We start from the raw sequence: 25995 nt of genomic DNA, 5'->3' as shown, positions 1-25995 counted from the left end.
CTCATCTCCACTACAAATAGGAAAAGGAGGCTACAATTTGCACAAGCTCACCAAAATTGGACAGTTGAAGACTGGAAAAATGTTGCCTGGTCTGATGAGTCTCGATTTCTGTTGAGACATTCAGATGGTAGAGTCAGAATTTGGCGTAAACAGAATGAGAACATGGATCCATCATGCCTTGTTACCACTGTGCAGGCTGGTGGTGGTGGTGTCATGATGTGGGGGATGTTTTCTTGGTGCAAACACAGTATTAGTATGGTGTTCCTAATAATCCTTTAGGTGAGTGTATATATATATATATATATATATATACACACACATTAGGGAGATCTGATTTCAGTGTTAAAAACATTATAAGGAGATGGGGGAGTTTATGTAAGCAACAATGCAGAGAGATTTTAATCCCAATCATAATCCCAATTCCAATCTGTGGTTACATTCCCCTTTGAATTGTTTCCTAGCAGGACAACTACAAATAGGGAGAACTCAATTTTACTTTAGGTAACATGCGGAGTACTGTATATACCCGACTGTCAGTTGGGATAGAAGACCAAAAAAAAAGCTAGCGATTTATTTCACTGCCTGTTCCTCTCACAGTGTATTCTCCTCAGCACTACATCATTTGACCATCAAACAAAAAAGAGGCTCTGAAAAGATAAGATGATTTTTTAATAAACTCACCACTTTAAAAGTGGGACACTGGGGACTGAACCTGGACTGTAATTATGAGATTAAAGTTTAGCCCTGCAGAACACCATCAAAAAAACTCAAGCCTAGATCCACTTCACCCTCACTGCGAACTGCAAATTACAAACTCGCACGCTATTGCAGTTCGATGCATTGTTAAATGACACTTTCTATTACTCAAGTCTGTAATTCACGATCCGTGGGTAGGGCAAAGTTTTGATTTGGTCTGAGCCTAAGATTAGAGTTTGATTCTTCTAAAAACTATTTTAAATAAATCAATCCATATATCAGAGTACAAGTGTCCTAGCTTCTGTGTTGATGGCACACCTGCCTTTTCAACTATTTTCATCACAGAGCCTCTAGTCTCAGTAAAGCTTTCTCAAAGAGCACAGATATTTCACGACAAACTGCTCAACTGCAAGTCAAACAGAGAAACCGCTGAGTAAATAAGAGAAATATTTACTGCTGTCTGAAGCTGTGCATGATCTACATAAAGTGTAAAACGGTCAAAGCCACTCAACCCAAAGCAAACAAAAGTGACGCTGCTACCAGGTTATCTTTATTGACACCATTCCACATTTCCATTATTGGCTACTGCTGGGTAGCTTGAAAGAGACACGTGACTGCGGTTTTTGAAGGCCTCAGTTACAGGATTTACCAATATCTTAAAGTGAAGTGAACTGTTAATTCAGTCCATTCCACTGCACGTCTCTGTAAAGAGAAAAGACTCCTTAAATAGAGTAAATATCTTCCAGATTCAGATATTAAGAGCTGCAAGTGCCAATGTCACACCACAGAGGTCAGTCGGAGGTCTGGTGCTGTAATGGGGTACAACTCCTTTAAGATCAACTGTGTACAAAGACCTGGAATTAAAAAAACAGTAAATAGGTGAAATTAAAGAGAGAGAAAGATATTGAATCTGGCACGTTTTGTACAACTGAATCATGATGAGTTACTCCTCTGTTATTGTTACTGTTCTGTGGGCTATCATCTGCTGTTGTCATCAGTCGTATTTGGATGCAGCGCAGTGAAGGACCAGGGATTGTATTCATGGGTGACCCGTGAGCAGGAACTCGGGGCACGGCCAAGAATGGATCTGTCACTCAGAGCTCAGGGCCAAAGACTGCGGACAGCTGTTACGGAGAATTTAAAATAACCTTATTAATAAATGATCTCCATATCAACATGTCAACTGGCATTATCTGCCTAGAAAAATAAACTATTCCAAACGTTGTGTATATATTGCCCATGTCTCTTGAACACACCTCTCTATGGCTCTGCTGGTATATCTAGAACGATGAAAATGGTTCAGTCACTGTTGCATATCGTTTGCAGATCAGTGTGTTTTATGCCTTCACAGATTTCAGTCAAATATCCTGTTTTAACTCTAGTTACTCAGTGCCGTCTTTTTCCTTCACTTCAATGCCAACTCTTGTGCTTCTTTAAATCAAAATGCTGTCACTAACGTGTCAAGCGCCGCATCCTAATGGAAATAACAGGGCTGCGCTGCTTGTTCGTTATCTAGCGACTCCAGTTGTTCATACCTGGATGGTTCGCTTTCAATCCAGTTCACAGATAAAGCAGCTCGTATCAGAACAGAAACTGAGCTGTATATTTTAACAAAATATGTGCTGGTCTAATCCGGTGGCAGCCTAAAAACAACCACTTTTTCATATATATGGTATGTCTTCTAAATATATTTTAGTCTGTAATCAATCTCTATATTATAGTTTGAAAATACATGGTGGGGTTAATTTCTAGGATATTCACATACAATCCATAGAAGGATTACTAAAATATATTTAAAAATACAGAAAAGGGTGTGATTTTGGCATACTGAAGATATAAGGGTCACACATTTCTACCAAAACTATGTATGTGTTCTGAAAGGGCCCCATAATGGTCCTTTGACAGGCCGTTCAACACCCCGCCCCAGTACAGACTTCCATTCCTTCATCCTGAACTCGGCTACAAGGCTGCTGTCTGGGCTCACAAACCAACACAACCGCACAAAGCACTGCCGACGAGACACGGATTTCAGCCATGGCCCGCTAAAACGCAAGGCTGAAGACCCCTGCGTTACCTCCCTGCTCTATATATGCTGGCTTTTAAGGAAAGCAGCCCAAGACAAAAGGAACAGATGTTCACATTTACAAACCATAAGCACTTAGAGCAAAACTGACATTTAATTGCAGCACCTATTTATAGCAATCTTTATGCAGCACAACACACTGCGCTAAAGCACCACACTGGATTTGGACTTTTGTTTGCGTATTATTTTGTAGCTTCAATCCACCACAGATGAGCTTGTGTTGTGATCCTGGCGCAGTTTCTTTATCTTAAAAGCAGACACAATCAGACCTGTTTTGAGTCACAACTGAACTCAAACAAAATGAATGGAGAGATAATATCATCAGTTTTATCCATTAATCCTTCTCTTAAAGGGAGTATTTCACTGTAGTCACATTTTAGGAGCACATGCGGCGTACAACCATTGAGAATATCAGGTGACTGTGGCCTTACCCCCAAAATGGCACGTTGCAGATTCCAGAGAAACACAGACGCTTTGCAAATACGCGTTTTCAAGTCTAGATGAACAGATCAGCGCACGTGTATTCCCAGGAGTGCAGGGTGTCCCAGGATAAACCACTTGATATGCATACAGAATGGAAAACACAAACAATAATGGACAGTCATAAATAACTGGAGACAGAATACAGCAGGGCGAATGTGCCAACTTCTCACACTTAAGGATCGGAGACTGCAGAGACAGACGAGAAAGATAACTCAGGAGATGCAACAAAGTGAATATGGAGTGAATGCAGAAGGATGCTTGAGGGGAAATGCTGGCATGAAAGTGCGATCGAAAGAGTACAAAGGAAGTGTTGAATCTGAGCTGAACAGGTTGTGAACGAGCCCTGATGACTCCTGGTGCCTTTGTAATACGGGCTAAAGCTATTAGCTAGATTAATCATGGCTTTTGATGTCCCAGCTCAATCCCAGGTGAATAGACTGGGCTTTCTGAAACAATCGCACTCATGGAGACAATTTAGGCAAAAATCATTTTACTTGGGGGCGGGGGCTGCAACCATTTCCAGGTAAATGACACTGGGTTAAGGGGTTCGACTTTGGATTGTTGAAACGAAATCTGCTTTTCCGGGGTAGGACTGACTTGGAAACGATGCAAGACAATATTCAGGACCACAACAAAAATGGAAGCCTGTGTTTGAGATACTATAGTTACAATGCACTAATGATATGCAACCACAATCATCGATGAAACAAAATTAAAATGTCATTTATTTCTTTTTATTAAGACTGCCGATATCCAATACCTATGAATACAGAGTTCTGTGTTTATGCTTTCAGAAAACCCCTCACAGCCCAGCAATATGATATAGGCTGCACATTCCAGGAATAATTTCAAAACCTGGCAATGTAAACATCAACACAGCATGTTGCAAAATACATAATGACACCTTACTCTAATTAAGCAACAACATATTCAGCACACCAACACAGTCGGTGCACAAAACTGACAACCAGAGGCTTTTACCACAGGCAATGTATGCATACCACTATTTCAGCAGCTTTGATATAGTGTTTGTGTTCGACGTTTGCCTTTTTTTACATTTTATAATGTTATGCAGAATCTGGAACATTTATAATAATTTCTAAGGCTACAGTTTGAACCTTATGACTTCCAATAAGGGTGGACAGAAATACAAAATCATTGGCGTCTTGAAAGTGTCGTGACTTTTACTCCTTAATCCAACCAGCAAGTATAAAATGAAAAATACTTAATATAAATCTATCCAGGAGAAAAAAACATTCTTGATTTGTGAATGCGATACAGAAAATTTCAACACAGTTCAACAGAGCAACTGATTTAAGTCATATCTGTTTGGAAGACTCATTGTGAAGGTGCACGTTTTAACATTATTTACAATGTTTACAACACCAGGAAAACCTGAACAAAAGAAGAATTGTATGTGTTTTACACAAATTAAAATGGCAGCCCTTGCGATGGACTGTTGCAGTGCTTATGCTGGAGGGTTAGAGTTATCATTGCTTCAGTGCTGCTTAGTCAGTCAATACGATGCTGCCAGGGATGTGAATACAATGCTCTCCAGCCCAGCACAGCTCCAGCACTAGAAAGTGGACAAGAGAGTCTATTTAGGATATCCATGATAGGAGAGTTAAGCCCGGAGAAGTTTTACAGTTCGATAGAGCTGCCAGACAAGAGTAATTGAATCTATCTGACTTGTCCCATTAATATAAAAGACACCCGATATATATATTGTCATACCTGCTGCCCAGAACTGAGCCTCGGCCTGCTTTCCACCGATGAAAAATCTGATGCTGTTGAACTTCAGACGTGCTTTCGATATGAGCCAGGGCTCAGATCTGCCCCGTCCTTCTGCATATGATCCGGTCAAGGTGCCGTGTGACTGGAGGGATCAGACTGAAGAGCCAGAACAGGAACTAGAGCTCTGCACGAAACAGTTTTGCATAATAATTCACTCCAAACCAGTGCATATCAGGCGAGTGCTATACTCAGTACGGTTTTGAAATAGAATGCAAATAACATAAAAACATACAAATGAGTCATCAGTGTCTCTCAACATCTCTCTATTTTAAGATGCGACCATCAGTCAGATTACATAGTTCGGGGAACAGCAGAGACATTTGAGCCCGTCCAGGTAGGATGGTCTGAATTACTGTTAGGAGTGAGAAATATGGGGGAGGCTAGTCGACCCTGCGTACACACACAGCTCACGCACACACACACACACACACATAGACACACAGCTCACGCACACACAGCTCACACACACACAGCTCACACACACACAGCTCACACAGCTCATGCGCACACACACACAGCTCACGCACACACACCTCACGCACACACAGACACACAGCTCACGCACACACAGACACACAGCTCACGCACACACAGACACACACACACACACACAGCTCACGCACACACAGCTCATGCACACACAGCTCATGCACACACACACACACACACACACACACAGCTCATGCACACACACAGCTCACGCGCACACACAGCTCACGCGCACACACACAGCTCAAGCACACACACACACAGCTCAAGCACACACACACACACACACACACACACACACAGCTCATGCACACATTTGCTTGGCTGGGAAAAGACTCCAGCAGTTTATTGTGCTTTTGGAGAACTACAAGACAAGGCCTGTTTATTTCTCCATCTTAAATGAAGACACTGAGATCAATTGTTGAAAACGTATGAAACCAGTCAAAGTGAAGCCCACGGGGGTCTCTCTGGATGGACTCAAGTGTGTACCGCAGGATTTGAAATGCCCTAAACTAAAACAGGAAAACACAGATTATTGATATCCTGTGCTGGAGCAGAGACGAATATTCGGACTGTACACAGTTCTCTCGGCTGAGCTCCGTCATACAGTCATTTCATCCTTTCTTACAAGCTTGTTTATTATTGTACAGAGCAGACACCACCAAGCCCAGGATGTTTAGCAATTACAACGGCTATCAATTGGAGGCACAGTAACTTCTGTCCAACAAGCTTACTATACATGCATTTTTTATTTACAGTGTCCCTCAGTATTGTATTAGCCTCTCGTGACACTCATTGTTCACTACATGAGATCTTTTCCACATATTTCCCTGGAGATCTCACTGTACAAGAGAGAGAGGCAGAGAATTGCCCAGAATTGAGTTAGAAATCGTACAAAGGCTATATTAATAGGCAATCAATGCCACAGCCCGCCTGTACCACAGTCCAGAGAATATCTGAATATCCGGCAACTAAGTGTCAAGAAACAAAGTCAGCAGTCACGCAATGTGAGATTTCAAAACTGAGGTCCAGAGCCACATACCAAGATCCAGCCCATAATGCTAGTTCGTCTGCTTTCTCATTTGTTTGTATACAATCTAAAATAAGATCCACCCAGCAGTGAATTCATCTCTAGTATATTTTAATGTGATTTTGATTTATGTTTTTCTTTACAAAAGTACCAATGCTCAATCTGATACAAAAAAAGAGTTTGCAAACAAATACCCCATCAGGAAAACCATCAACCATCGAGGTCAGATTAAGCTAAACGTTAATGCTGAGAGAAACAAATGCAGTTGCCGGCTGTTGTTTTTATGCACCTAATCAAGAATATTGCTTCATAAAGACTATAAATACAAGCCGTCCTTTGAATACTCTGAGCCTTGTCTCGAGGCTATCTCAGTCATTTTTCTTTTCTTCTCTCCGCTCCTGTCAAAACCGATGCTACAGATTACAGCCCGGCCACGGTAGAGTTGTTTATTGAAATGCTGTTTCCGAGAGGCAACGTTACATGCTGCCTCCAGTCAAAGTGTGTTAATGAGACAGAGAGTGCGATATAATTAACATCCTATTAGAGAGGGTGCGTGAGTGTGTCGGCGGTAGGTGCCAGAGAAAGTCGGTAATCTGGCAGGTAATGTGAAGGACAAGATGCTTTTACAGGGGCCAGAGCAGCAACAGTCCCAGCTCTGTTTACACAAAAGGAAGAAGGCTCTCTCAACAAGGACGCCTACTTCTTCTCAGCTTCTCAGTAGAGAGTAAAAAACCTTCAAAGCACTGCTTCAGTTTCTTATCCACTGTCTCTTTCTGATAAAGAGATGCATTTTCCTCTTTTCAAATCACTGGCCTTTTTTCTTTCCCTTCCAAGGCTACCAAGTAAATACACAGAGGAGAACATTTCAAGATGAATGCAGGCCCTAAATGATAGGTAAACAATGTCTTACATATACAGATGGGTGACAAATCAAAGGAAAAACCATCATAAAGTGTCTCAGTAAGGTGTTGGGAACCACGACCTGCCAGAACAGCTGGATGAACACCATTCTTACAAAAGATATTCCCTCATTTTGGGGTTTTGATGATGGTGGTGGAGAGCACTGTCTAACACGTCGGTCCACAATCTCCCATAGGTGTTCAATTGGGTTGAGATCTGGTGACTGTGAAGGCCATAGCATATGATTCTGATAATTTTCATACTCATCACGCCATTTAGTGATCCTCGTGCCCTGTGGATGGGGACATTGTCATCCTGGAAGAGACACTCCCATCAGGATAGAAATGTGTCACCATAGGATAAAGGTGATCACTCAGAATAACTCTGTCATGATTTGCATTAACCCTTCCCTCAAAGAAGACAAGTGGACCCAAACCATGCCAGGAAGGATGTTAGGATGTTAATTGCTTCATTGCATCATGCAATACACCTGTTTGGAGGCATCTGCATTTGTTATGTTCCTCCACTCATTTATTCAGGTTTTTCCTTTAAATTTGTCACTCATCTGTATTTGATTATAAATGGTCAATTTGAGCCCTTTACATCTGATACAGGTGCTCTATTACTGGAATGGACCAGGGAAAATAATGTTCTCAAAAAAATATTACAGACTCACAATTTTACTTGTGAGAAAAACTACAATGGATCGCACTGTGAAAAACAGCAGTTCAGTGTATGTTATGTGTAAATTAAAGACTGTAATTTAAGTTTTTGTACTTGACATTTATAACTACAACACAGTCTTCACACATTCAGTAAACAGAGCTATTAAAATAAGTACAGCCAATATTTGACATTTAATTAGATAGGAAGCATTATGAGAAGTAAGCTTGGTTTAAAACCTGGGGCACAACAAGGAATTGTTATTCTGTTACACACAGATGAAAGCACAGTTAATATAATACTGTGCTGAATCACAATCACAGGGGATATGAATGAAAAGCTGTCAAATGCCTGATACAAGTACAACATACAACATAAGAAAGGAGAGTTTGTTAGTGTAGGTGTGGCATTTGTTAATCAGCCTTTAAACGCCACACAATGATGACAGAAAAACCTAAAGGTCTTACATTCGGCCCTAACTGTAGTCTTTCTGTAATACTTACAGACTGTCTGTGGGTCTTAAGAGTCATACCTGCTGACAGAGGGAGGAAGAAACAAAGTCCTACCAAGCAGTGTGGTGGATTGTAATTACCCATTCATCTCTTACACACGACCTCCAGCACTTTGCCTGGGATTACATTCAAATTTTGATATCATATCCCGTCAAATTCGATTTGATTGAGAGAGGACTGTTCTCAGCTTCTGCCCTCATGTGAATGGCTTCTTTGTCCTGCTGCCCTGGGAGAGCTAAAAATCAACCTGGCAACGACACCCTGGTCCTTAAGTGATGGTGCTCTGAATGTACAAATGTGCTTTTGATTGTAAAAATCCAGTGACAGATGAGCCAGAAGATAAAAAACTTTCACTAAAGCTCACTTTGTATGGCATGTGGCATTATGAATGACTTTGAGTATTATTAATCTGGGGGAGAAGTACAGGTCATATCAGAGAGCAGCAGAACAGATACATAAATCCCACCGTCTACATGAAGTAGATTGTTTGATTGCATGAAGCAGGTGGAGAGACTTCTTAACAATCCACGCAGAGACAAACAACCAAAGACCAACCCAATGCCTTTAATGTTAAGGTCATGACATTAATTATTCCACGGAAATAAAATATATTTTTTTAAATGCCAATCCTCTTCCTGATGCGTCTATACTTTCAAATAGAGCAGCAGCAATACTTCACTTCAGCTGGCAGCTCACAATGCAATCGCTTACCTTTTTTATCCCTGGGATTAACTGGGGGGGGTCATGTGGGGTATGTGTTTGTGTTCTTCCTGTTATGCTTATGTAACTTTGGGGTTTAGTTACTTCCGGGAGTCAGGGGTTGGCCACGTGCGGGAACACAGGGGGCGCTGTGACTGGGGGAGCCAGTCACGGGGTGCAGACTAATAAATAGGGGTGCCCAGTTCCCGCGTCTGAGTTGTAGAGTTAGAGAGAACAAGAGAGTTAGAGTCAGTCAGTGAAGTCCGGTTCCAGCCTTAAAAAGCCCGTTTGAAAATAAATTCTTGTTGGTTCCTGTAGAATATGTTCAGAGCCTTTGCTTTAGAAATTAGAGCATGTTTGTTTGTTCTCTTATAACTGTTTAGTGCACAGGGGCTGTTTGCGAAGTCCTGTATTTGCAGAGTGAGTATGGTGACTTCCACAGAGTGAATATTAACAATTTAAATCCATAGCACGAACAACACACAGCTTTCGACTCAAGGAAGCATGGAAGAGTCCATTGCTACAGTTATTTCACGGCTATCCCAGAGAAAAGTATGATAGCATTTCATTAGATTTTATCAGTTTGCACTTCATGATTCTGGTCTGCGTTGAGGGGCGTATTGCCAAGTGTTTCCAAGTGCTACACCTCCAAGCAGGCTTAAGTTGGACTTGGTCTTTCCCAACTGCAACTACACTGTCAAATATGAGGAAACATTAATGATAATGTGCTAAAGGTTATCTCAATACAAAGTAGAAATGCCTGGTTTAAAAAAGAAGCTAATTAGCCGTCCCTACCGCGGTGGCGGTTACAGAAGCAACAGGTAATTGCTTACCCAACAAAGCAAGTAATTGAGTCTTGAGCAGTGATTAACAGAAAGGGATTAATCTGAAGGTGCTCTCTCTTCCAGGAGCTGATACAGAATTGCTGATGTGATTACACCGTAGAGCAAACTTATTTTGTCAACGGGTTCGTGCGGTGGCGGTCAGAGTCACAGGTATGCCTACGTGTTTTACAGACACTCAGAAAGTAAGAACGAGTGAAAGATTTGGTTTTGAATCAAAGCTTGTTCATCTTCCTGGGTTCTTCCGTGTGTTGCTTCAAAGAACGGCTTGATTTCATTCTTTAAATTAGTTTCTCTGCTGAAAGCCAAACCAAGCAAGATCTACAGAGTGGCCTTCTCTCATATTAAATCATTTTTGTATTCTTACATTCTGTCTAATCTAGCAAAATCAATTATTTGATAAGCAGCGTAGAGAAGCATCGTATGACATAGACAAAGCAAGACGTTAAATCCTGCAGGCTGGTGGGTTTGGACTCCAGTTCATGAAAGGACCAGGATGGCAGATACAATAGTGAATCTGTTATACAGTGTGAGGAGACATCGGTTACACTGCGGGCGGATGTGGATGAGACACAGGGATGAGCAGCCAGGTGGCAAAATTAAGAACTCGTAAACGTCAATTTGTTTCATAACATTAACTAATAAAGATGTTGGGTCATAAAAACAAAATGCATGCGATGGGATGGAAACAGGAGATGGGAATTTTCGCATATTCATCACTGTCATGGTCGACACACAATCAGAACATTATTAATGAGGTAATGTATGGCACAGGAGACAATAGCAGTCCTTGAAGGTTAGGCTGAAGCTCTGAACACCTGCTCTTGGGCACTTTTGACAGGCTGCACTGCGGTTAAAGGAGAATAAATGGCTCTGAGAAGATGAAAAGAAGGGATTGAAGACTTACAGCTTTAGATCATGAATTATGATGAAACTGATGCGAAGAATTCTAATCAATTCAGTTTTGGCATCAGATGTCTTAGCCTGGACCTGAGTTCATTGTTTTCCAATATTTAAAGCCAAGCTGAACGCAACATCCATTTTACACTTGGGTCAATTAGGCCAAAGCAGAAGCATTTGATGTGTGTGTGTCCTGGGATGTGCGTGGATGATCGATGCGCATAATTTTCTCTTTTCTCTTCAGATGTTGAATGCTTTGCAGATTTCCCATTGGCCAATCGTGATTTCGTGAAGTCCATCCCTCCCTATAAACCTTATGTCATGGGCCTGTATCTACGCTTGCAGCTCACAAATCACGTGCCTATTGTGTTACTGGAATGGCCTACGTGAATTGCAGAAGGTCCGTTTACTAAAGACATGCTTCTGTATACCACCACGTACAAAATCGCTCTAACAGACAGCTGGCAATGAAACAGCACACAAAAGAGTAAAAATACACAAATAAATAAATAAACTCTTTAAAGGGAGTACTTGCCCTTGGATTTCTATTCTGAGGTGCTTCCCAGAGGCATGCATGTCCTTGCTAGTTTGCTGACAGGGACAACGGTGTCTCACATTAACTTCAGGCAGGGCCATTGTTCTGGACAGCTGAAAAGATCACAACCATTTACAGATTATTTTCACTGACAGCGTGTTTGTGTGCACGTGTGTGTGCATACAGATGGGAGAAAGTTACTGTGATGGGCATAATAGGAGACTTTGGTAATCAGCCTACATATCAGCATCAAAAGCTCACAGGGAAGGACTGTTTGCAAGACAACTTGCTATAAGCTTAGCTATCAACTAAATGCCTTTACATTTGCCTTCACACATTGCTGTCTGGCAGTATTAAGCCGCAGTTGAATGTCTATAAATATTGTTTGGGTACTTGTGTTTTAGGATCGAGTAACAGAAGAAGGAATTTCTCTCTCCACGAAGCCAAGTGTATCTGATAACTTTTCATGTTCATCAGATTATGACTAAGAAATTGGTTTCCCAGGATGCACTGTGGCAACTCAGTGGTTTCATGCTACAGCAGACACAAAAAGGCATGTTCATTTATTTTTGTGTTGCACAATTAAAGTTTTACTGCATGAATCATTCTATGACTGGCAGGTTAGCATTTAAAGTCACCTTTAAAGAGCAGACAAAATAATACTAAACTACATATTTGGTTTTTGGTATTGATTTGCTAAAATCCTCCAGTGAAAAGTGCTGTGAGTGTGTAGCGTTGATGTATAATAGACACCAGAAATGGCCTTTTAAATCCATAGACACATTTTAACCTATAATTAATGTTTATATCCTCCTATATCCCCATAGTTCGTTATCTCAGTCTCGGAGTCCATGTGGACATTATAAGATTACTGATAATTACACAATTAATAATATATATCTCACACAGATTAGATATTGTCCTGTCCTTCATTACAAAGTCTTGCCCTTGCTATAACTATCAGATTTCCTATATAAACAGTCGTTCTGTTCCTGCTCTGTACTTTCTCGGAGAATAGACAAAGAAAGAAAGAACCAGGATTTGCCAGCTGATAAGATTTGGGGAAATAAATGTGACCTTGTCAATTCTGTACACAAAACGTAACCAGCAGCGCCACACTTTTTATGTGTCTGAAAGAAGGAGTGGTTCAGATGCAAATCATCAGGAAACAATATTGTGTGATGTGTAACCCACTACTCCCTGACGTTATGATCATGATTTAAATGCCATCGGGTTTCCTGTATTAACACTTCAGCGCACACAATCATTACTGACGTTAATGGCGAAGCTACACTCACTCATACTGATTAAGTACTGTAATAACTTTCACAAAGAGATCTTCAGGAAGAAAAACCAAACAACCAAATAGGATTCCGAAGATTCTGTAGTGGCAGTAAGGACAGCACTACAAAATAGATAGATATAGACAGATAAATACATACATACACATAGTAAGGCTACAATGCACCCCTGGAGATAACACTATTTGATTAAAGATTATATACAATCCGATCAAATACGCAGCACTAATCCCCGACGCGCTCTCACTACCGAGACCTGAAAACAATGTATTCTCATCCTCTGTGTATTCTCCCATTCAAGAGGCAGCTAAACCCTGGTGGAAAATAACCCCGGCGTTTTACACAGGGCCGAGGACACAATCAATAGCTTTCGCCACAGACAACAGGGTGTTACTCCTAAAGCTGACAAGCTCAAGGAAAGAAAACAAGCTTCCCCCCTGTTTCCATTTCAATAAAACATTAGGGGTCTCGTTGAATCGAGAGCGCGGGGGGGAAGCTTATTGTTTGAGAAATTACTCAGACGGTGCATTGAAAGAGAAATGCACATCAGGGCTGTTAGGTACAGGAAGTCAGACGCACAGAAACGCAGGGGGGAGAGAGCGACAGGCGGATTATGATACTGCCTGCATACTCTGTGTCTGAAACTCATTCTCAAGTGCTTCTGCAATTTAAAATGGGAAGGCAAAAGGACAACAGGGTGAGACTGAGCATGATGGTTTTAAACTGACTCTATCTCAATCAAATCACTGACGTCTAAATGCAGCACTTAAAGGTTTCTGCTGGTATATGAAGAGCAAAATAAGTTCAAATGCATCCTAATCTCTCTGCGTCTTCCCTTGTTTACGCCGTTCAGAGCTAAAACAGGACCACACCATGAGACAAACACTGCGTAGGCTTTATAAACTTAAGGATCTACATGCTACATGCTGCATGCATTATTAAATGTTGATTAAATTACACTGTGATTGATATTAACTAAACTAAAAATATTCATCCCAGTGCATTGAAATAAAGAGACTATTTATTTTTCATATTGCTAAAGCTCAGCAGAGTAACACACACAAAATCCCCGGACAGCTTTAATGTCATTAGTTGTGAACGCATTGGGGGCAGCATGAGGCTGTGGTCAGTGAAGCGATTGGGGTGGTGGGTGGGGGGATGCTACAGGCCAGCCAGGGGAGTCTACAAACTGCAGGACAACAGGACGTCACCGCACAGCGTGGACAATAGGGGTCAGTCTCTGAGGACTACTTCTGTCCAACAAGAAAAATGCCCCGCACAAACATCATCTCTCCTACGGCCGGCTTCGATACGAGGTCGGACTAAACCCTAAAAGCCCTGGGCAGTCAGTGTCTGAAGTGGAGTACTTTTGCTGCTATGTACAACGAGGTTTCTTCTGTGCTGGTCCTACAGAGGCTGACGGCACATCTCCGAGCACTTAAACAGAAAGACTAGTACGGAAACGATCAGGAGAGGAAACCCAGGCGAGAGAGGGATCATTGCAGTCAGACAGTGAGAGGCCTCTGTGTGAGTCTGCACAGCCAGTACTCTCTGTCCTGCCCAGGTGTCTCAGAGCCTCCCTGCATTGAAAAGTGATATTTTCCAGCACCAGAAATCAATGGCCATTGAACCAGAGTGAGCCGAGGCTGGCGGCCAGGAGGAGGGTGGCCACAGGAGGCGGAGGGGGGCTGGAGGGATCAAACGAGAGGCTCACTGAGAACTGGCTCACCCTGCCTCCCTCTTCGGCAGGACTGCAACCCCTGAGCAGACAAACACAGCACTCCTTTGGCTTAAAGAAGGGGCTGATTTTTAAATCAATACCTTCATTATTTCCAAGCAAAGCCCTGTTATTAATATTGTGATAAAGATGGAGAAATATAGTATTAATTGCCCCTCTGACTGAGCATTACTGAAGAGGAGGTCTGATTTCTTCCCAAGCTTATGGATAGTTTCCACAGATATCAAGTCCACCAATATGTGAAGTATTAATAGTGTTTCTTTACCGGCATAGGATGAGATTTGCCTCTGGTTTGTAACACTGAAAAGTCTCTTCCAAACCAATAGTGTCATGTTCACAGGATTGCTCTTTAGTCGACATCTTGCCTTTTTTATGTTATTAATCAAAATTAAATTTGACAGTTTAGCGATATCACAAAAAGTAATACTCCAAGGAGATTTTATGATTGCTAAAAATAGTAATATAATATGTCCCATCTGTCACATTTCATCGGATCATCGGAATCTGTTAAATATTGAGGAAATGGCACTGATTAGATTTCACTTACACTGAAATTGCAGGCATTCACTCGAAATAATAGGAGCCACACTGTGGGATTAACCAAATACATTTCGGAAGTCGTGAGTGAAAAAAATCCATCTTCTTTTCTGCAAGCCCATATTATACAAGCGGTGATGGAACATACATTATTAGCTGTGAGTTTCTAAATCCCCTTTCTTGTTCGAAAGCCACTATACAGAGACCCATAAAGAGACAAACACAAAAAGGCTCTTTCTAGCCCAATTAGTTTTGTGTCACACTTGACAGTTCTATAGAAAGCGAGACACTGAAGCCGAGAATACATTCATGGCAAAAATATATAGAATTTTCCTGATAGAGGTTCAATTCAGTGTAATTTACCTTCTAATGAAGCTTTACGGTCTCAAAAGTCTAATTACAATTACTCTACCATGTGTCATTTATGGTACAGTTTGCATTTTAGAAAATTTTGTAAAATGAGAACAGCAAGTCATTAGCACACCTGAGACATAAAGTACCCGTATCTGAAGGCAATGCATGTCTTTTTTTCATTCATTAATGTCAATATAACTTCTAGGATAGCTAGAGAGTCCAAGGTCTGCAGGCCAGGATTATTCATGACAATTGCATCAAGTTAACACATAACACGTTATAGATTTGCATTTTGACAAGGACATAGTGAAATGCACAGTGTGTAACAAACATGGTAAACGATGTTCACTAAGAAGAACGACAGGCTGCCAATGCAACCCTGGTTCTTTCAAGTCGAGAATACTACCCAAAGGGGAAGGGGCTAAGTTTGTGTACAAAAATATACCTGTTTTTAGACTTCTGCAAGTTCTTCTCACATTGACTTCTCTCTCTCTCACTGCTGTAAACAAACATTCACCTAGGCCTACATGTTCTGTTATCAAAAGCAAAACCTCATTTCAGACTTGATTTCCCCGATCTGTATTAAGGAAGCATTCCGTATTATAGCTCGTGTGTGTGTACTTCACAGGCACACTCTGTGATATGTCAAATCATTTTCAATGGACCACAAAGGAGAGCAAAAATGGCGAGAGTATAATGAACCGCACTGAAGCACTGAGCAAGTGCATGAACAAAAGAGAGAAACACAGCCCAATCAAAAGGCACAGAAAGGGCTTTTAAAAGCATCTGCCAAAAGAATGGCAAATGAAAAGATATTTTCTGCTCTGTGCTCCTATTCAGTGCTTCTACAATCAGCCTCTATGGCAACAGTTACTGTAAACACACCTATTTACTGTAGCCTTAGGACCGGGACACCAGAAGCCCAGTCTAGCAATTCTCAGATCCTCTCCATAACACCACAGCTGTCGACAGCAAGTACTGAATAGTTTATAATTGAAGTTCCCTTAACACCTCAAAAAAGTGACCCACCCGAAATGTCATAATTTAAAATGCAGATTTCCAAATGACAAGCTCCTGCAGAGGTGTAAATCACGTCTGAAGCAGCCTGAAGGACTCGAGTACTGTTCTATACTCTTTCCCGTGGTTTGCCTTATATCTCATCTTTATAAGCCTCACGGATCTCCACAGCAAATGACCACTTATTCACAGCAAAGTTATTTTTAACCGCGGTGCCCCTGCTGCTTGAGCAGAGGCTCCGGCCTAATGAAGTCGAAACAGGCTTCGTTCTCTCACAAGGGCTGCTTTCAAACCCACACACAAACTAGTACACATCTTTAAGAACATCTTGCTCTTTAAATACTTCCTAGATCAATCTGACCAGGAACAACCTGATGATCAAAGCTGAAGGGACTGACCGAATTGACTCAAAAATCTAAGGAGATCATAAAACACAGTTGGAAAAGGATACAGTGACTCAGGAAGCTGTGCTATGATTAAGAAACTCCCAATGCAACAGCAGTCCAATACTAAAACTAATGTGCGTCTAGGTTTGTGGAAAAATAAACACTTTCCTCTTCCAGAAAAAATATAGATAAAGGATAAAATTATACAATGTTCTTAACAGAAACTAAATCGCTGTATTAATATCAAACCAAAATAGCAGACAAGTATTCCTTTTATTTCTACCAAGACGGCTGGTGTGATGTGCAGAGCAGCCAGGCCTCGGCACCGTGTGATACGGTGAGTATCTTGTCTTGATGGTATCGCTCGGGAGCTGCAGCCACGGCGCAGGAAGAGAAGCGCAGGCTGATGTTATTGCTGGGCAGCCCGCGTCTCCGGGGCCGAGGAAGTTATTGTTTCTGCGGGAGAAACACTTTGTAAATAAAGACATGGCCAGGTCCGGGCTCCGGGGGAGTGACAGGGAATTATAATCTTGTCAGATCGTATCTTCCTCCTGTGGGGAGACATTGTGTGCTGGTCCCAGGGCTGCGAAACTAATGGTAATGAATCTGAAATTGCACAGCAGACACAGCCCCACGCTCATAAACAAACCAAACCACAACTGAAACTCCAAAATATGGGAGGGGTGACTGTTTTCTGTATATATATAATGAGTGTCCGCGAGAGATTTGAATGCATTCACCGTGAGCACATTTCTTAATATCTTTCCGCCTATCAACTACACATTATATGATAACTTATAAAAACGTGCTTAAAAAGTAATGGTCCCTTCTTTGAATGAAGAAAAGACGGTAATCAATATGTTCTACAACAAACAAATGTTGTGGAAACGGTAGTACTTGTGAGCCTGATACGGTATTATCTTGCTTTCCTGAGCTGGTAGGATCTGGCTTAATGACCTTATCTCTTTCTTGCACATCGCAGCTGTTAAACCAACAGAGTCAAAGCCAAGCCACAGCACAGAATGCAGGTTAATCCCTCGATTCTCAGAGTGTGTCCCTATACTGTAATACTACGGCTCTGTATCTGTAGGAATGTAAACAGAAATGTGCATGTGCATGTGTGTATAAACTAAAAATAACAAGCACCAAATCAGGAAAACAAAAGACTCACACTACACAGCAGACTGAGTTACTTCAGAATGCACAAGCTACCGGCTTTTGAATTTAAACCACCAGAAAGATTACAGAGGTAAAAGATTCACAGAGGTAATGATAAAATAAATAATAAAATGGCTGTTAGTTTTGGTCTAGTTCACTAGCCCAGGAACAGCCCATCAGTGCAAGATCAATTTCATTACCTCTCCAGATCCCGGGCCCAGAAACATCCCCTCTTAAACCATCATGGACATATTAAAATAAATGATAAAAATGTAAGCCTGTCCTTAGCTAAACTATTAAATGTTTCCTGCAGGTAACAGTTCTCAAAGTCCATAGTTGGCCTAATCGAAATAAACCTGCCTCTGATGTGATTTTCTCCTTCCCAAGCAGAAGAGGAACAAGACTACCCTCTGGCACAACTGGAGTTTAATGCCAAGATAGCGATTATATATATAATTGCACCCCGTGCCAATCAATGAGGAAGTTTGATTTTGAGTTTGAAAATGATTTAGTTTGTGCTTAACACCTTTAATTTGCTAACTTACACTTCACAAAGCAGCAGGTCACTGTTAAGCAATGTCCCGGTAAGGATGTTTCCTTTTAAAAGCAAATGTATTTTGATGAACATCTCATACACAAAAAATAAACTAGAATATGGCAGAAAAGGAGGAGTGTGTCTGTTTCTGTGAGAAGGAGAGCAATCAGTATGAGGGACAGCAGGCTTATTTTAAACATCTTTGACATTTTAACTTAAACGTCAGACACTGAATGTGTGACTCAGGTTTTATTTAATAGACTGGAGATTGTCGTAGAGGTTGAGGGCAAGGCAGTCAACAGCAACAACAGATGACAAAGGATGACAGAAAAGCATCAGGTCGTAACGGCAGGTCTCTGAAACGAGGGCTACACAAACACGGTCTCTGTGTCACACGGTCAGATGATTTTGTTAAAACGTGAGAATAAGGGGAGAGAGTGGAGCTCTGTTCATGAAACCAGACCCTACCAGTAGTCAAAAGCAAACAAAAATGACTTCATTTAAAAAAAAGGTAGTGTAGAACACAAATCACACAAATAAATGATACAAGAGAGACTTCCTTAATACATTCACTGATAAATAATTCCTTGTATCTTGAGCCAACTAAGCCGATGTGATGTTCCTCTATGGGAGTCCATGCAGATAAGACATGAACATTTATCTGTTCCAACTTGCCACGGGACTTCTTGGTCAAAAGGAAGGCTTTAGAACAAACCTTTATTCCAAAAACTGCACTGCAGCCAAGACCTGCCCCAGAACAAACGCCCCGTGAAGATCTCTGCCGAGCGAATCCCAGGAAACCAGTTGTCTATTTTCATTAAAGGCGAAGAGAGGAAGAAATAACAGACTGGAGCCACCACCTCAAAGGTGCGCGACTTCTGCAGGAATTTGCACATCGCTCTCTCCTGCCGCCGAGATGAGCAGAATATCAATAAAACATCAAAGAGCGAGGCGGACAAAGCAGGGTTTATTAACACCTGGTTGTGAGGCAGCGCGGCCAGCTCCCAGGCTTCAGGCTCATATGGGATCGTTACCAGCAGAGAGAACAGATACAAAGGAAACAACCTGCATTCGATTCAATTAAGGTGAACTGCTGGTTCGAATCTCCACAGTGTTTGTTGAAACAAGAGCTCGCTGCTGCGTGTAATGAAAAATACCCTGTATAGTGGATTATTGAATGTGTGTGTTTCTGTTGTTGTAAATAACTACAGTGTTACGATACATTATTCATCTATTTATGACCGTAAAACAAAATGATAGAAGTGTGACATGAAAGTGTATGTAATATAGCCAAACTGTAATCTGCTGCTTTATATACACTTAGACTATAACTCTGTTCCGAGGGAAACAACAACACATCTAATGACAGATATTTTGCTCTACACTGATTGGTTATGACACATCTATACTGAAAGCACCCCTGAGGTGGACCAAATAAATATAATCTTTGGTGCAGCCCTGGATTTCAATGTGAAGTCTCACACACCTCCGAAGCCTGCTCAGAATGCGTTTCTTGATGTCCTATATTCTGGAGGCTCATTCAGTGTGTTTTAAAGCCCATAACAAGGTTTAAATGTAGGAAATGCCCACAGGACTCCACTCAAAGGGGGACAGAGCTGTATAGGTGATGCACTTCTAAAGAGCAGTAGATGGAGAAAGCCTATAGGCTCACATGTGAATACATTAGACTCACTGATAATTAAGTCAATGGTGTCTATTATCCGCGGCTCCATTCATACATCAGTGAACCACATCCCACCCTGATGCACTTCGGAGCGGGTGTATCCTGATATGCACTATTATATAAGTTCACCGGATGAATCAGGGAAATGTGTGTGTATCGATTTGAAAAGAGTTTCTGTGGCAAATATTGAGTGAGATAAATGGGCTTGAGCTTCCTTCCAATCGTGTAGCACCCACTGTGTAAGGTGCACTCCAGTGTAATTAAAATCAGAGTTGATAAAATGTTCAGATATATATTTCCAATAAGCTCTCTCTAATGCAATATATTTGCACATGATGATAGAAGTACCAAAGCTTTACTTTGCCCAATAGTTTAATAAGACCACATTTCAGATGAGTTTTTAATATTATTAAAAAGGGGCAGGAGAGTAATATTGTAGAAGCATACCTGAAATTTTGTTTCAAGTAAAAGGTAAAACTGCGACATGTCATACGTAATATGAAGGTATTTTTTCTGAAATATTATAATTATCATTATAATGATGGCACGTTATAACCGACTTAAACACAAGTCCGTTAGCATTGCGCTGCGTCGGCCGCTTTTCAATGCTTTTGGAGGCACAGACAGCGGCATCCGTTTGTAGTAGAAATCAACCCATATTGCTTTATCGATCAAGCAGAACAACAGACAGAGAGAGAGAGAGAGAGAGAATAAAACGATGAAGGCTTATATTGCGAGTCTCGCAAATTTCCCCGTCAATGTACTCAGGTTTGAATAATATATTATTAATCATATTAATAATAATAAGAGCAGATGTATGGGAAACGTCAATGTCAAATTCCAATACATGGGAGTACATGTAGCAAGTGTGTGGAGTGCCTTCGCCTCTGGGGGTGAAGAGCAATGCCTGGCAGGCACCTGCACGGGGGTCCAGCTGGCACCTGGGCGCTGCAGCTTCACATCCCAGAGAGGAGGATGGCAGGGTATGAAATACTCAGTCCTGCTGGCACTTACACGCTCTTCCTATACACACATCAATGCATATGCACAATGAAGCATTACACAGTTATCTTACCGGGGGCAGGCAGGCAGGCAGGCAGGCAGGGCGCTGGAGAAGAAGTCCGGTGAAGTCGGGGGGACGAGCAGTTCACACGCAGCAAAGCGCTGTCCGCACAGAGGAAGCAGCGCACAACACTGAGCATGCAGCGCCGCTCGGGAGCCTTTAAAGCAGCGGCCGGTCACATGTCCCGGATGGTGCTCTCCCTTCAGCACCGCAGCGTGTGACCAGCCCACCTCAACACCCCGGCAGCGGCCACATACAGACCCTAACCCCTCTGAAGCACGATGCTGTAGTTCAGTGGCTTTTGTGTGCAGATTGCTGCTGTCGGGGAAATGTGCATGCATTACAGAGGAACAAAGCTCGACGTCTGATCTGACGCGGCACAATGGTATGATGCATCTCAGTGCATGAACACATGAACACATACGACAATTGCTTCTGTATGCAATGCGTTTTTCAGACAGGGCTTCAGCCAGGCACAGCAGACCATTGCACTGGAGTCAGCCCTACTGGCTATGGGGAAGTGTGCGGATGCAATGCATGGTAACATCATGCTGCCAGACAGTTATTAGCAATTGTAGGACTAAATGCCCAACATTGGAGGAAAGCACAGTGATGAGACAGGATCAACCATCCCTGCCGCTTCACTTACTGTAAGCATCATGCCTTCAACTCTTAACAGACTCCGTAATGGCTGCGCTGTTATTGTTTATTGATCACTTAAATAATTCAGAAAGCAATATTGCCTCCCCCACGCCATGTAAAAAAAGACAAGAAATTCAAGTCATATGGGATGCACATCAAAACCTACCCTTGAATCGCAAAGAACAGAGATGTACCCTATTATGGTTAAATGTATTGTGTGTAGGTCAAAGTTTTGATTTTGTCTATCCCTATCTAACCTCTGTTGTACTTTTATTTCCCCGAGAGTTGTAAACGCTGCTGTTTTGCTCTGTACGAGTCCCTATGGATGTCAGCCAAAAAAATAAACAAACATAATAATTCAAACGGCTCCAATCACAGTTCTGGTCTAGTTTCATCCCTAAGCCTGAGGGCCAGATGTTGTGCTTTATTTGTGGCCGCAGTCTCACCCCTCTCCTTTACGTCTCAATTAATTTCTTTTAAATTAATTTCTCATTCACATTCCCTCTCATTTCTAGGTAAACGGGGCCTTCGTTTTCAGATAAGAACTAATCTCCCCGTCTCTCGCATCCTGTCAATCTTACTAAATCCTGAATAAATTAATACCCCTCTCAATATATTTTACAATTGTTCCAAAAAGCTGGCAGTCAAAAAAAACAACAACTCTGAAAGTTAAAACATACGGAGACTTTATATTCTTCGTCATGGCCAAATACTATCTTAGAAGAAATATTATTAGAGGTGCAGACACCTGGTTACACACTCGGATTAAAGTGAAACTATTGGGAGGAGTAGTTTGCGAACTTCTAACAACCAACGTCAAAGGATTACCAAGGCATATGGAAAGCCAGGGCGCCAACTATTCTATTTATAGATTTGTTGTTGTATGAGGTATGAGATAAGATTGCTGTCATGGCTAAAGTGAAGTGTGTTCATCTGTTTGTGCGTTTCTTTTCCCACATTAAATATGTGTTGCGTATGAATGGGTCGCAACTCACATTCAACCACAGTATCCAGTCCGGGCATCAAAAGATGGCCCCTTTAGTTAGGGAAGACTGGGAAAGTATTATTCTAGTCACATCACTAGTTTGTTACACCAGGCCATTCTCCTGAAGCACTCCTACACAGAACAATTCAAAACAAAAGGACATTTAATCCATCTGTACTGCCGAGGTATGCTGAAGGTCGTTTCCATAAATATCCCCACCACATCCATTGTTTTTTTTAATTTTAGTTTCTTTGTCTATTTTTCTTTTTATGTTCAGGTTTCAAAGAACCTGCCTTCGAGCACAAAACAAGAGACAAGCTATATATACACTTTTTTATTTTGCAAAGCCAACACATAGAGGCCGGGTCTGATTCAGAGTGTGTGTTCTGTGGTGGAGAATCCTCTCGGCACTTGACAGTGTGCCAGTGAGCTCACGGACAGAGAGGGCAGGCCTTCACATTTGCAAAATACACACTGTTGTTTGACCTTTCGGTGCAGTTGTTGTTTGTTTGCCTTCGCCGTGTGTCTGAAGAAATCTGTTCAGCCCTTATCTGAAAGCAATTAGCGTTGTTCCCACTCTCACTGGCCTCTTGATAAGTCCCCACCATAGATTATGTCTAATATTAACTTGCTAGTATATGTTCCCCACATGCTTATATGTGTTGGTCTGTTGCCCTTGTAGAGACATGAATGGCGTACGATTGTGTAAAAAATGTACACCAGACCACTACAATAGATTAATATATCTGTAATTGGCGCAGTTGCATCTGTGATTTATTTTATATTGTTTCCAGTGTACATGGAGTTTTATGGATGGGTTTATTATCTCATATACAACTCAACAGCGTGCTATATGCCATATGCAAGTGTACACCAGTTTTAGATTCGGGCACAAAATGTGTAGACTTAATAGTTTGAACATAAAAAGGTAACAACACGATCGGGGGCTCATGTGTTTGTTTTTGAAGAAACGGGTCTTCAACAGGTTTTATTGTCTATAACTGGTTTGATCTTCTTGCCACATCCAAGGAGGTAAATGACAACCATCGCAAGGTTTTTCTATTAAAATGCCATGAACAAAATTGCACAAATGGATTCAGGTTTTGGTCTTATTGCTTTTCCTAACAATTACGTTTTTTCATCCAGTGTTTATCCAGTTTTGTTCTTTGTAAATACCAGCCCAGATTTAAAAATATTAATTTTATCCCCTGACCAAAAAATCCATACTTAAAGCCTTTTGGCAATCTCTGACTGTTTCACATCACCAGTTAATTTGCGGTTTACAGGCAAGTAAAAAACGTTGAATTACACAGCGTGCTAGTAAACCTATTTACTGGACCAGCGCTGACACCGCTGTAATTGGAGTCGCCTGCAGCTATACTCTCCTCACACCAGCGGCAATGAATTATTCCACGAGCCACCCGCTGAAACAAGCGCTTACTGTTCATATAGCCTCCCCTTTTCACTGGCTCGGTTTTTAAAGCCACAGTAGTGCAGTATTTTAAGCTGCTTAAGGTCACGGGGGCTGGACACGGTCACTGCAACAGCAGCACGTCTTTTTCTCTCTTCTTCTTCTTAGATTTCTGTCTCAAGAAATGAGTATAATCTGGCCGAGGTAAAACCAGGCCCGAACTGGTGAAGAGGTAGAAACCTCAGCCAGGGGGCAATGGTTGGACGATCTCCGTGCTTGGGTGAGCTTTACTCAGTTCACAAGCAGTTCAGAGCAGATTCAGTTGGGGTGCGATTACTCTTCTCACTGGCTGCCACACTATCTCGCCAGTATCAAAGCACTGGGACAACAATAACAACAACAACAACCACATCAATAATAATCATCATTTTTTTTTTTTTTACTCTCAGTATAAATCTAAGTACAGATAATTCAATATTGCTACTTTACATGTAGGCCATCTCACACATTCAAGGCCTTTTTTCTGCTTCTTTATATATCCCTTGTAAAGAACGTAAACCAAAGGAATTTCAGAAGAAGAAAGAAGAAGAAGAAAAAAGGAAAAAGAAAGACAGATCGTAACGTCCCCACTAATAAACTCTGATAGATGGACTATAAGTGCGCAATATGGGAGAATCAATGTCACAATATCCACAGAAAGCCTCATGCCGTTCCACAGCATCAGTCAGACAGGAGCGAGAGCTGCGATCGATGACAGAGTGAGCGGCGCACGGCCCAGCGCACTCCCTAACGCCGGACCAAGCCTTTCTGACCGAAGGCATGTTCTAGACCTCCATGCGCATCACTGGGCACAAGTGTCCACTAAGGTATAAATAATAATAATAGTATTTATGATGAAAACTGGATTACAACTAGGCTATAGAGAGAAGAATCAACAAGACTCAAACTCTGCATTGGTCACAACTAACTTGGTGTGACAGGGTTTTATGTATTGTGATCTTTATCAATGGAGCACTATAGTACAACTACACTAAATATATACAAGATTAACATTTTGATCACCATCAAAAATCTACACATTAGAGTGAACGACATTTTGATATAAAAGTGAGTTTTCTGCATAGATATGCTGAATATGAGTTTGTGGACACATTCTAAGCTACTGTAATGTCTATAATGTCACATTACTCTCTGTACAATTCCCATGCAATATATCCTCCAGGAAGTAGTGTGTGTGTGTGTGTGTGTGTGTGTGTGTGTGTGTGTGTGTGTGTGTGTGTAATAAATATGAAAAACTTTCAGATATATAACCCACAGTTCATCGTGAGATGCTGAATTATATATGATATCTTCTCCTTGACCCACTTTCAGAAAGTGAGTTCAGCTGTACATTAAACATACAGGAGCTGAAACAAGGAGTTCTGGGCACTTTTTTAATTTTTAAAAGTGCATGTTTGGCATTTTAGAAAGAAGCACATGAGATTCTGTCTCAGTAGGAAAGCTTGAGCCCAATTTCTTGCTGTAAGTTGTCTATTCACAATACCTTGTGGCCAGCCAT

The 25995-nt window shown here is 41.5% G+C and overlaps 1 protein-coding gene across 1 annotated transcript in view; it reads right to left on the bottom strand.

Annotated features, from left to right (window-relative positions):
* Positions 1 to 21533, bottom strand: part of rap1gapa (RAP1 GTPase activating protein a) — a 150672-nt gene extending 129139 nt beyond the window's left edge. The window contains exon 1 of the mRNA XM_066691538.1: positions 21412 to 21533. The gene's annotated coding sequence lies outside the window, so the exon portion shown is untranslated. The remainder of the gene's footprint in view (positions 1 to 21411) is intronic.
* Between the last annotated feature and the right edge of the window lie 4462 nt (positions 21534 to 25995).

Source organism: Amia ocellicauda, chromosome 18 (assembly GCF_036373705.1).
Source record: "Amia ocellicauda isolate fAmiCal2 chromosome 18, fAmiCal2.hap1, whole genome shotgun sequence".
NCBI classification, from domain to species: Eukaryota; Metazoa; Chordata; class Actinopteri; order Amiiformes; family Amiidae; genus Amia; species Amia ocellicauda.
This window is presented reverse-complemented; position numbering and strand designations above follow the sequence as displayed.